Source organism: Schistosoma mansoni, chromosome 2 (assembly GCF_000237925.1).
Source record: "Schistosoma mansoni strain Puerto Rico chromosome 2, complete genome".
Lineage (NCBI taxonomy): Eukaryota > Metazoa > Platyhelminthes > Trematoda > Strigeidida > Schistosomatidae > Schistosoma > Schistosoma mansoni.
Window position 1 is genome coordinate 23970369 of NC_031496.1, and position 11517 is coordinate 23981885.

Here is an 11517-nt window from a genome sequence, read left to right on the forward strand (position 1 = left end):
CTGAGCCGCGAGTGCGGGATCGTGGACGCGCACTGCTGAGGAGTCCCATAATAGGACAAAACGGCCGTCCAGTGCTTCCAGGTTTTCGATGGTGGTCTAGCTTCAACTGACTCATGATTTCAACTGTGAAAATACCAAATTCTCCACAAAACCCCCTCTGATCTATAAAGTCAGTTTGTTATTTAAACCGACAAAACTTACTTTGTCAATAAATAAGCTTATATTTTTGTTTCTTTGAAGTATGCCTAGGGTTTGTGTGTTCTATTTAAGCTTAAAATCACATCATATTAAGCATGATTATGTCAAACACAATAAAATCGAATATACTCATGTTTTAAGGTGAACACAATATTAGTTGGCAATTTCCATTTACTGTGGTCGATAAAGTAACTGCCTTTTCACTTTGAGTGTGGTTCATTCTATACTGAACAGCTGTTCATCTGAACTGATATGGTGATTCAATCAGAAGTAGAAGATTGAAAAGGTCATTCGTTGACAATCAGAAATGACCTGAAGAACATGCACATTTCATTAGCTAATAAATGAATTGACCTCCTAAGTAGTAGAGTTTTGTTTATACAAATGAGTATTTGTGCATTTATTGTGTTAGTCCAATACACTTTTGTAGAGAACAAGAACACGGGCGGGGGTAATCAAATGTATTTAAGCACAAATTACAGACTATATCACTAAATTCTGATAACCATACAGTAAACAGTTGATTTGCAAAATAACAATCAATTGTCTCAATCTTAACTGTTTTTTCTGTAAATATCAGTCCGTCTTCTCTGATTTCATTGTTCATGCATTTTCCTACCAATTGCGCTTCATTTCAGTTCTTTCCTTATCGATCTTCTGCCAAAATACATTCTATGTCTGACCATCACCATATACTACTTATATGGATATAAGTAGATCACACCATACTTTCTCTCTCACTCTTGTGTTCTTGTTCAAGTAGTCAGATTTGGGGTTAGCGTGATAGCACGTTATGTATCAGTATCAGATTTCGGATACTCCCTATCATAACATGAATTTTAAAAATAAATTCTCAAGTGCACTTACTAATGAGTAGTATATCTTAAATTTGACCAGGGAGTTAATTGTAGAATTTTGGTTCATCATTCACTTAATAAATTATACAAAAATTAACCAACTTGTTTTATGCAAAGTTTTAAATGAACACAAACATTAACCGGTGCATTTGACAATGAAATCAAATATGAGATTAGAGATTTTCTTCTGATGAACAGATGAACTTTTTAAATACTGAAAATTATGAATCTATGATCTTTATCAGAAAGGGGTTTTGTGGAGATTTTAGTAATTTTATGTAGTTGAGATCATCAGTCAATTGAAGATAGACCACCATGGAAAACCTAGAAGTGCTGGATCGTGGATGCGCACTGCTGGGGAGTCCCACAATAGGGCGAAACGGCCATCCAGTGCTTCCAGGTTTTCCACGGTGGTCTAGCTTCAATTGACTCATGATCTTAACTTTATAAAATATGTAATTTTTGTATTGTTTTTCAATGAGTACGTTAAGAATCATTTAACTTTGGTGTTACAGAATGTATTATAAATTGCTTAATGACAGTTTAATCAAATAAAATTTTTATGACAAACTGATATCATCCTCAAAACTATTGTTGGAAACCATTCGGTACAGACTAGGTGTTTCGTCTACCCTTCATTTATTTCTAACGGTATCGAATCTAACACTTACAGAACTTTTGATAAAGATAACACTCTTTAACTTAAATGCCAGAAGTTAAAATTTTGAACGAATGGATATATATCTCATGATTTAAAAGTAATTCTATCCTCCATGGAAACTGTATGACTTAGATTTCATTTATGTATTGAGTCATAGGTGCATACCACCAAAATATCATAGAATAACTGTCTATTCTTCATTGGTTTTTAATAAAAACAACGAAAAACATCTCTTACAGTTCAATCTTTAGTTCAAATTTGTTACTTCAGAAATTAATCGAAGATTTGACAAGAAGTTCTTGACTAATCAACAAGTTCTTAACCATTATTTATGTTCACTAGTCTCGTAACCTTCAAGCTGGAACTATACAGCGACTTGAACACGAAAGAAAAGACGCAAAATATACGAGAAGCACTTTACTCTAAAGGTTCATTTATGTACAGAAAATATAGGGTTTTTATAGTATTTTAAAAGTCATTCGATCTTCCTGAAAATTCTAGAATACTACTAAACATATTAGCAATGTAGTAATCAGCTAATCAGAACCTCTACATGTGATTTTTCATTTTCGCGATACTTCTAATAGAACTTCTAATGCTTCTTAATGTTTCCTGAGTTTATCATGTCTATTGCGAGAAATTTTCAGGATCATCCAAACAAATATTCTATGAGAAGTTTTTACATTCGCTTTATCTTAATCCTTTTGTTGTAATATTTAATAAATTAAAATCACTGCTATCAATTACATTATAGATTATTATTATTATGACATTGTAAATGATTTCGCTGAAAGTGATCTGTTTCCATTCATTTTTGTACTTGTTGTTTGAATCATTCCGTTGATGTTTGGAACTGCGATTGATTAGTCTCTCAAACAACCAATGCAGAAATCAACTAAAATTTCACCTCACTAAACAAGCTAGTAGCTATCTTGGCTCACTAACGGTTGTAAGTTCGAGTCCCAGAGTGGATATCGCCTCTGAGATGCCATTACATCCATCTGACGAGTCCCAAAGAGGACGAAACGCGCTTCCTGGATTCCACTTATAACCACCATCAATCTCTGCTTATAATAATCTATTTTCGTTGAACTGGTTTCTTGTTATTAGATATAATCTTCCAACCATCCAATATAGGATTGTATACAATTACATTTTTTTTCTATAGTACTTCATGGGAATTGTTACTCATATTAGTTTTTGAATTGGTAAATAAAATTTAAATACCACCTTAATCAAATATTAACTTAATGTTTATTCAGTAAAACAAATAAAACATTAATCACATTTTCAATGAATATTACCATTATTATAGTTGATACACATACTACTTAAATAGATTATATCATTACTTTGTTTGAATAAACAAATGAAATTCGTTTTCTTTTTCTGACATATGAATTCTCATGTGAAAATTAAATGTTTGTGAAAAATAGAGAATATACTACTTAATTTGCTCATTTTATCCATACTCAATATAGCCAAGTTTTGGTCTTTTTTTGGATAGTTACATAAATTTCACAAGCTTTTAAGTAGATTTGTTTAAGTAAGCCCCTTTTGAATCTATCAAGGGAATTTTCAAGTATATATGTGATAGTTTTTTTTTAATTGGTAAGGTGGTATTGTAGTGTGGTCTACTTATATTCATATAAGTAGTATATGACGATAGTTAGATATAAAATCTATTTTGGCAGAAGATCGATAAGGAAAGAACTGAAATGAAGCGCAATTGGTAGGAAAATGTATGAACAATAATAATCATATAAGACGGACTGATATTTACAGAAGGAACAGTTAAGATTGAGACAATTGATTGTTATTTTGTAAATCAACTGTTTACTGTATGGTTATCAGAATTTAGTGATATAGTCTGTAATTTGTATTTAAATACAATCAACAGTCCCCAGTCGTGTATGTCCACTACAGTACGATATTCTAAGTTTGGTATCTGTGGTTTATTATCGAATCCTATTTGAGGACCTAAATATCATATCACTCCTTTTCTAGAGACAATGAATAGATGTGGTTCAGATTAGAAACCAGTAACGGCCTCATTCTAGGTTTCTGATATATTTTTCATTAAAGTGGGATAAAATATTTGTGAGGTGCCTGTGTTTAGTGTTTTGTTGTATCCAAAAAATCTTGGTCTTCAATTACACTCGATCTTTGCCAAAGAAATGATGGAAACAGATAAATGTATTCATGTAGTAATACAGTAAAATTGTATTCTCAAAATGAGTTACATTTTAAATAACTGAAAATGCATGTGATCATCGTTATGTGGTATAGATCATCATACTGTTAAGTACCATATGTTATCAGTCAATTGTATACGGACTCCAGAATAAGGAACTACCATGTGAAAATCTAATTGAATTTTAGCTTTAAATAGATAGTTCGTTAATAAATTTTAGTATCTGTGATTGTTTTCCATGAAAAAGAAGCATACTTCTTATTCACAATATTCCATGTATAATGTGATTTATCAAGCACTTTATTGATTCACATAATCACCTCAACACTTCAATTTTGTATTGGAATTAGTGATAGCATTTAGCTGCCCAAAGGATCTATCCAGTCATAAATAGGAAAACAACTGTCATATGTGCATCGATTCAATATGACATAATATATATCAGTAAGACGAGATGAAGTTACCAAGAGAAGTGCTAGAATAGTAGAAATAGTATAGAGACAGACAATATGACTTAAGAAGAAAGAGTGGATTTAAGATCAAAGGAAAGATAAAGAATGAATACATCTGCAATGTTACAACCGATTCTGAGCCACATCACATAATGTCTCTAATCATTAATTACCACACTCATAAAGGCACCAACCAGGTAGCCTGAACCTACCGTCCCAGCTCAATACAAAGTCAGTAACGGATGCTACGTCCTGATTTGGCTGCCGCCAGGACAAAACAGTAAGATTAGATTAAACGATATTTGAAACTGCAAACATATTCATTTCTTATATAGTTGAAATCATGAACCATTCGAAGCTAGACCACCATGGAAAACCTGGAAGCACTGGACAGCCGTTTTATTTCTATTCAACAGAGAATATTCTTGCACAAAATGACTTAAATTGTGTAAGAACTATCTCTATAATTATTTTTTTGTGCCAATACAATAGAGGTAACATGTTAATATCATATCACAGAGAGTTCCTGTTACCTGAACAACCAGTTTAGCTTCCGAATGAGATACACAGACAACGTCGACCAACTCCCAACATTATAAAATCTTCATTTTATACTATCGATGTTATTTGTCTCACGCCAGATGTGAGTGAAGTTCACTTGTCATCACCTGTTTATCAGGCTACTGGTTTGCCTTCATTCTCTTTTCAAAACCAAATCATTGAACATGAAACCATCGGATACCACTAAACCATAAGTTTACTAAGTTTAAAATTATTTGGTGCATTTGGTCTGAATTTAGAAGTTTCAAAGTAATCTTGCTCTCTTCAACACCTCGAAATAGATGGATTCATCATTTGCTCGATAATGAGAATGTACTGCTAAGCAGTTCTCGGTTTTCTGTAGCTCCGTAGAAGATTAACCTTTTCTCTGAAAATTATCTTCAAAATAGTTACTGATTAATTACTGATGCTCTGGATAGTTATTTAAAACCAGTCTGTTTTTCTTAAGAAGTATTCACACGCAAACTCATTACGAATCATACTAGTGGCCATTGAGTTTCTCAGTAAATACTCTGTATTTATGATAGCAATTTGATGTTTAATAGCCCTCGATTCCAGTCAATCATTCATAGCTATCACGGGGCATCTCTCTTCCATCGAACTTCATCCGTTGCTGCAACCCAGTAGCCTAAAGACATTGTCCTAGCTTAAAGATTAAACACGTTTTCAGTCTAATATGCTATACTGTGGGTTCGTACTGCTAACTATTTTCGAATTATTACGGAATTACTGTGCCACTCGAATATTCTCATCCATACCCCAGTCAATATCAGTTCTTGTTAGGAAATCAATTTCAAATTAGGTTTAGTTACATAATGGCCACTTGAAAGATATTTTCTAAAAAGTGAAATGTAAGTGTACCATGCATTCACTTAAACACAAAATAAAAAAACGTCAGAATAGATTCATCCAACTTACTTACTTGCTTACGCCTGTTACTTCCAATGGAACATAGGCCGCTGACCAGCATACTCCATTCAACCCTGTCCTAGGCCTCCCCTTCTAGTTCTATCCAACTTTTGTTTATTCTTCTCATGTCTGTCTCCATTTCTCGGCGTAATGTGTTCTTTGGTCTTCCTCTTCTCCTTTGGCCTTCGAGATTCCATGTGAGGGCTTGTCTTGTGACGCAGTTGGGTGATTTCCTCAATGTGCATCATACCCACTTCCAGCGCTTCTTCCCGATTTAACATTTACTATAAATAAACTCTCGACGTATATGATTACATGCTGTAAACACTCCCAATGTTAAATCATTGAATGAATAGGTCAAATCAAGGTGAATCAAAGTTACATTGTTTATGTAAAAGTAGTATTAACCAGGTCAATATTTTTAATCTCATACATACCTACAATGTAGTATACACTTATCAAAGAAACTAAATTGATAATGGATTCATACTAATATTTCCTTTTTAATTTTATATTTCAATGCTCATCTACAAATAATCCAACCTTTTCTATCCTTTCATATGTGGCTATTATTTTATTTGTTTGTATCCTGGTAAACTATTCATTATCACTAACAAAAAGTCATTTGTTATTGTTAGTTACGTAGTTAGTTAGTTAGTTAGTTCATTGATAAATAAAATCACTAATGACTTTAAACATTTGCAGTAAACGTTGATTGATTAAAAACAATCCAATAGCAGTTATGAATAGTACTTCATCAACAATACTTCACTTCTACCCGAAGTTTGTGCTGATGATATTGTTCAGAAGAACGATGAAAGATCCACGATCAAACCATCCAACTCAGAGAACAAAACTTCATCAAAAAAAAGTGTATTCAGGCTGGGGTGTGGGCTACTTTTTTCGACAGATATAAGTAGTATGTAACACTAATCGAAATAAGAATGTCTGGCAGCAAAAGGTTAAGAAGATCGAATAGAAGAGAATGAGAACAGAGATTGGTCCGTATGTAAACGAAGGAAGAACAAAGTCTGAGACAATTTATTGACATTTTGCAAATAAAATATTGAATGCTTGGTATTCCCATTTTAGCAAATAACTCTGTAATTCTATATTTATGTATTAGGTTACCCCATTTACGTTTTCGGTCACTACAAGGGTATTTTTTTAATTAGGTCGGAATCTCTTCATCTTACAACTTAGGAATTAGTTATTGAACTGTTGTTTTTCACAGTCAGCAAAATATTTTTTCCTATTTATTATGCAAATAATGGAATCAACATTATATTAAGAGGAACATTGTCGAGGTAAGGTCACTGTAATGTACTGATTCTTTCCATCTTTTCCAATGTTTAATTGAAGCTCATCAACTCGGGAATGAAGTGAATTTATGAAAGCAAAATAAAATGAATTTCAGTAGAGTCGAATATTGGCTGGCACCAGAATCCAAGACAGCCATTTCTTCCTGTTTGGGACTCATCGTTTAGATTTATCTCCGTCTTAGTGTTGAAAAAAACTATTTAACTATACGATATTCAATATAAAACAATAAACAAAATAATAAATGCCGATTATTTCAATAATATATATACAATATAAACCGTCAGTTTGTAGAATGAATTAATGAAGTAAAATAAGCAACAATATTCACCAATTTCATAATAGTGTAACCCCTTCCAACAGTGATTATCCACTATGTTACTTACTTACTTACTTACGCCTGTTACTCCCAATGAAGCATAGGTCACCGACCAGCATTCTCCCAACCACTCTGTCATACGCTTTCCTTTCTAGTTCTATCGTTCATTCTTCTCATGTCTGTCTCTATTTCTCGGCGTAATGTGTTCTTTGATCTTCCTCTTCTCTATTGGCCTTGGGGATTCCATGTGAGGGCTTGCCTTGTGACGCAGTTGGGTGATTTCCTCATAGAGATCTCTATATATTTTGTAATCTGTTACATTACAACGTCGTTCTGCGTACCACTTATTTCTCTCGTCTATAAATTAAACTTGTATAAATGTAAAAAAATAATAATAATTGGTTACATATTCTTCTCTTTATGTATGTTACATGCAAAATTACATTTAAAGTAAATTAAATGACATAAATTCACTTCATTTCACAATACTTTTTGTGTCATGTTTTGTAAAAGTATTTTCCAAGAGAACTAATTGTTGCCAGAAGGGGTTTTGTGGATAATATAGTAATTTTAATAGTTGAGATCATGAATCACTTGAAGCTAGACCACCATAGAAAACCTGGAAGCACTGATGAATGCGTCGCTCAATTTCATGGATCGGTTGATGTTAGACATTAATACCGTTGGATACCGGCCAGCTCAGTTTTCTAGTGGTTAAGCGCTCGTGCGCGAAACTGATAGGTTCTGGGTTGGAATCTCGAAGTGTGAGATCGTGGGTGCGCACTGCTGAAGAGTCCCAAAATAGAACGAAACCGCCGTCCAATGCTTCTAGGTTTTCCATGGTAGTCTAGCTTCAAGTGATTCGTAATCTCAACTATTAAAAATGAACTAATGGTATAAAATGCTTGTATTATACAAACAATGTACATATTTCACAATCAGTTATTAAATCATGTAGTAACTATGAACATGTAAACTATTGAGTATTAATATAACTTTGTTTATCATTTAATAGTTATTAGGATTATTAATTAGAATATGAATAAGCAAGGTGCCTCCCATGGTTTCCATGTTTTTAATTACTTACCTAATTACTTACTTAGTCACGTTTCCAATGGTTGCTTTTATTTAGATCACCTCATGATTTCACTAAAATTCAATAATTTCCACGATCCTATACTGGGAATTCCTAGTTAGACAGATGTTGTCCTTAGTTTTTTTTTAAACATTTTTGTCTTTAAATTTCAAAGATTCCATCTATGTTAGTTATATGCTTTTATTTTGATTTCTTTCTCAGTTGATATATATCTCATTATTTTTCTGAGGTTGTATTATGACTAATTGGACTGGCGAGTGCAGGATCGTGGATGTGCACTACTGAGGAGTCCTACCATAGGACGAAACGGTCGCCTATTGCTTCCAGGTTTTCCATGATGGTCTAGCTTCAATTGACTCATGATTTCAACTATGAAAATACTAAATTCTCCACAAAACCCCCTTCGATCTATAATCATATGCTCACTAGTGACTGACTTGAAGAGATATTTCCTTGAGTTCTAGTGGGAAACAGTGACCAGTAGAGTTCTATCAAGTCTGTTGTAGAGATATCAACTCAATGAAGACAATTGGTGAATGGTTGCTCTAACATCGTGGATCGATTGAAGCTAGACATTAACGCCATTGCATGCCGGCTCAGCGGTCTATCGGTTAAGTGTTCGCGCGCCAGACTGATAGGTTTTGGGTTGGAATCTGGCGAGGTGGGATCGTGGATGCGCACTACTGAGGAGTCCCACACTAGAACGAGACAGCCGTCCAATGTTTCCAGGTTTTCCATGATGGTCTAGTTTCAATTGACTCATGATCTCAATTATTAAAATTAGTATAATATCCACTAAACCCCTTCTGATATATCATAACATCTAGCTAACTCCTTTACACTTTTTAGTTGTTTCTAGGTTATATAAAACCATTTCAGTTAGATACAAGATAATCCCCTTAAATAATCTATCTATATATATACATCAATAATTCAATTTTTGATTTAAAAAAAGAAAAAAAACTTATTTAATTATCCAAATCATTAATTTTTTTTTTGTATTTTATGTCAATCAATTAAGTTTTAATTATAAAAATGTAAAATGCAAAAAGATACCTCTCTATATATCTTTACATAATTTTTATATCTTTGTATAATTTTCAGAAATACCATTGTGTATGTAATTGTGTACATATGAATAATCTTTAATTGATTCATACATGGATTATTCAAAACTTTTAGTTGCTAAGCCATTTCTTTCTTCTTTTTTTTTAAAATATGATGCTCTCTAAGTCATATGATGTTGTTAAATGAATGACTGGGTTTCTAGAATATATGAGTTTACAATCGATCTTAACATGTACCCATCTTTATTCAACGAATTTTATGAGTGAATAAAGAAAAATGAAAGAAAATGAAAACATAAGCTGTTCATGTTGACAGATATAAGTAGTATGTGACAATAATCAAAAGTGGAATATCTGGCAGTCGAAGGTTGAGAAGGTTGAGTAGAAGAACACTAGGACAATGAATGATTGGTATGGAAATGAAGGAAGAACAAAGTTTGAGACAATTGATTGAGATTTTGCAAATTAGGTATTGTACGTATACTTACTTACTTATTTAGGCCTGTTACTCCTCGTCGAGGAGCATAGGCTGCCCACCAGCATTCTCCATCCAACTATGTTCTGGGCTATCCTATCCACTTTTCTCCAGTTGTTATTCATTATTCTGATGTCTGCTTCTAATTCCAAACACAATGGGTTCTTTAATCTTCTTCCTTTCCTCTTCCCTTCAGGATTCCAAGTTAGGGCTTGCTTCGTGATGCAGTTTGATGATTTCCTCAATGAATGTCCTATCCACTTCCATCATTTTTTCATAATTTCCTCTTCATTTGAAAGCTGGTTTGTTTTCTGTCACAGTAGATTGGTGTTGATGGTATACGATTAAGGGACATTCAGTATCCTGCATGGGCAATTGTTTATAGATACTTGTACATGTTTGATGCTGGTTGTATTAGTTCTGGAAGTTTCATCTCCATACAGTAGAACTGTCTTGACGTTTGTATTGGAGATTCTGACTTTGATATTGGTTGATAGTTATTTTGAGTCTCATATATTCTTCAACTGTAGGAATGTTGTCTTTGCTTTACCAATCGTTGCCTTTACGTGTGCGTTGGATCCTCCTTGTTCACCAATGATGCTACACAGATACGTGAAACTTTCCACCTGTTCCAGAGTTTCCCTATCAAGTGTGATTTGTATGGTGCCGTCTGAGCTGTATTTGAGGATCTTGCTTTTCCTTTTGTATATATTGAGGCCTAATGATGAAGACGATGCTGCTACATTAGTTGTCTCCCACAGTGTTCGTACATTCCATGTACCTATGTTAATTGTTGTTCCATTTCTTAGGAGGGGCATCGGCCTCGTGAAGTCTGAAGATTCTAGGTTTTCATCGTGAGGCATCATAATTCTTCCCTGAACTCGGAGGGTAGGGTTTAAATAGTTTAAATCTTTTATTCTGGTTAGCGTTTTGTAGCAAGGTTTTTTTCTACGGGTTAGAGTTGCCGATACCATACCCAACCCTCCTCCTTTGTATGGGCTAGGGATTGGCAGTAACTCTAGAAGAGCTACAGGCGGAGTTATTACGTGTATGCTATTTACATTTTGCCAACTAACTCTGTAATTTTGTGTTTAAGTACATTTGGTTGTCCTTATTTGTATTCTCATTCACTACGAGACTAATTTATGCAAATTTATGTCTATAATTTAACTGTATCATACAAAAAACTTTGTAAATCTCACTAGTTATACTCATCCACCTGTTATATAAATACTTCCATTGGTGACGAACTATCTTAAACATTAAAATCAGTTAATAAAATCAAAACCTTGACAACTGATTTAAAGGATTTCCAAATAGTTGGTATTATTTTGTATAATTATTTGGTAATCAGAAGGGGTTTTGTGGAAATTTCAGTATTTTCATAGTTGAAATCATGAGTCAATTG

General features: G+C 33.4%; 1 protein-coding gene across 1 annotated transcript in view; it reads left to right on the forward strand.

Annotated features, from left to right (window-relative positions):
* Smp_212380 (ubiquitin-specific peptidase 2 (C19 family)) overlaps positions 1-11517 on the forward strand; it is a gene marked incomplete at both ends in the record, with an annotated part of 21410 nt that overhangs the window by 2673 nt on the left and 7220 nt on the right. The gene's annotated exons all lie outside the window — the stretch shown is intronic.